Source organism: Lupinus angustifolius, chromosome LG02, assembly GCF_001865875.1.
Source record: "Lupinus angustifolius cultivar Tanjil chromosome LG02, LupAngTanjil_v1.0, whole genome shotgun sequence".
Classification (NCBI taxonomy): Eukaryota; Viridiplantae; Streptophyta; class Magnoliopsida; order Fabales; family Fabaceae; genus Lupinus; species Lupinus angustifolius.
Genome location: NC_032010.1, coordinates 19,327,212 through 19,329,822, shown reverse-complemented (window position 1 = coordinate 19,329,822; position 2,611 = coordinate 19,327,212).

The window sequence follows — 2,611 nt, the reverse complement described above, 5'->3', positions numbered from 1 at the left end:
TTTGGAGCTACCCGTCCGTGATGTTCCAGGAGGGGGCATGAGGAATTGAGGAAGAGGCAGTATCCTAGCTTTGGAGTTAGCCACTAGGAGTTATCTATCATCTTGTGACTTTTGAAACATTGACGGCTTCAGTTTGTTCATGTCTTTGTTTAGTGTCTGTTGGCGATGATTAGTATTTCCGCCTTTTCTTTTTGGATTTTGTATATGTTAGTGGCGATGTAGTTTCCGCCTTTGTTCATTTAGTTTGTATGAACTAAAGATGACTTAACCGTTTATATGCATTGTGTTGTTCAGGAAATTGTGAATCAGGTTAAGTTATCATTCGATAACGATAAGTTGATTTTCCGCATTTGAGTTACTTAAAGTGATGTCCCGGAAAAGGAAGGTTTTAAAAAGGAGGCAATTTTATACATCACCATTTCAAAAAAAAAAATTTACCATTTTTTCCGCAATGTTTTTTAGAAGTATTTTTCGGAGCGTTACAAGAGGGGTTAAATACGGATTCCCCACTCCAAACACACACTTCACTTTGCCTCGTTTTACAACACGAAGACATTTCCGTTTTCCCTCTTTTTGGCTCTGCTAGGGTTTCACCCTTTTTCATTTCTCATTTTCGGTTTGCTCTTCCATTGCCATGGAAGGCTAAATTTCTGGACTAAGTTTCTTTGGTAATGTATCACAACTCTTGAGGTTTTGTTATTAATGCATTTTCGGTTTCTTTATTGTTGATTTCTTCTATATTTTCTGAATATGGTTTGCTTAATGCCATTGCTTAGAAACTGGTTGGTTGAGTTTATCTTCACTTAGTTGATTTACTCTCTCTAGTGCATGAATGCTTAGTTCGTGTGAATTTGTTAATCGTTTCATACTTTTACTGATTTCGCTTAGTTTGATGTTTAGGTTCTGGAACTTTGAATTGATTATCGCTTAGTTAATTGATTCTCAACAAATTCGGAAGTTAATGGTTGGAATCTGAAAATAATCTTTTGAAACCGAGGATTGAGTTGTGAACAAACGAACCAAAGGGATTTAGGCGTTTTATTACATTGTTTAACTAGTATTTCTGAATTTGATTTATGTTTATACTATCCAACAGCAAAAAACCCCTTGTGTGTGTGTGAGTATAAGATGTTTGAAGCTTTTCCTGAAAGATAATCCTTGAGAAACGACCTAGGAGTCACTCCCTAGTACTGCAGTTTTAATTGTTATATTATTTGTATCGGGTACGGCCTCGATCAAACATCATTACTCACAATTTCAATTTATTTTCTTCTAAGAATTCTTCTATTAATTCTCTTAGCACAATCTTGCTAGTTTCATGTGCTATATTTTGAAGAATTCTTCTATTTCTTTTATTCAATAGTGTTCTTCGGCTATCATTCTATACAAAGGCTTTGAAGCTTTCTCCATTTAATCATCTTTTGTTCAAGGTATGAGTTGTCAACATTCATTCATCAGTTTCACGAGTGTTGAAATATATTTTTTGGCATTTTAAGTTAATATTGTATTAAGCTACCAATTAATTTAAACTCATTTACCTTGCATAACAAACAATCACTGTAAATTCAATTTTCATGATTAAAATATGTGTAAAATAGATTAGTTAGTTACTTAAGAGTTTTGTAGAGTTAAATCTGTTGTATTTTATATATAATAGGTTGATTAATTTCTTTGTAATTCAATTCATTCAAATTTAATCAATTCAATGGAATACACAATTATTTTCTTGCTCTTTGATTTCTAATATTACGACAAGGATTTGTGTGAGTTGAATTTTAAAGAGAAAATAGATAAATTGAAGGCTTTAGAGCCATGAAATACACTTATGAAGTGACTCTAAAACCTTTCATTTTCATACATTTCCCTCCAAAACTCCATCATATATGGTCACTCAAGAGTGTTGAGCTGCTATGGAGGACGTCATGCAATGGTAGCGCCTATAGGTGTTGGAGGTCCAATTTATATATTCATGAGTAAAAAAATCATCAAATATAAATCTAAAATTTATTGAGAGTTTGAATCAAATATGGTATAGAAGTTATTTGTTGTTCAATTTAATATTGATTTTTTTTATATTTTAAATAAAAAATTAGTGTATGATGATTCCATTTTTATTTTAAATAGAAAAGAATAAATATATAATAGAGTAATCTAGATATTATATAGATATTTGAGAGTCATAAGGTGGTTTAATGGTGAAGAGAGAAGTCTTAAGAAATGTTGTGCAGGAGGTTGTGGGTTTGATGGTGAAGATGAAAGAGGTTGAAGGTGAAGTCTCATCCACAACAAAAATACTAACAACTAACATGCTAACAATTGTTGATAAAAAATAATTATAATAATAATAATATATCCCTAAATGATGGAAATACCATATAGAACATTGACTATGTACCAAAAAATCACAACTTGAAGTAAATGTGCAAATTTCTCGAGATGATGTATTAAAATTTCTATTTTTAATAGCATTAATAAATTAAAAGGTGAATATTTTGCTGTAAAGATAATCTACACAAATGAAAGGAATAAATATCAGTCAATGGCAATAAAGGTTGGCCTAATTAGCAATGTTTGACAGTTTGACTCTACTTGTGTGATTTTAAATATTTGG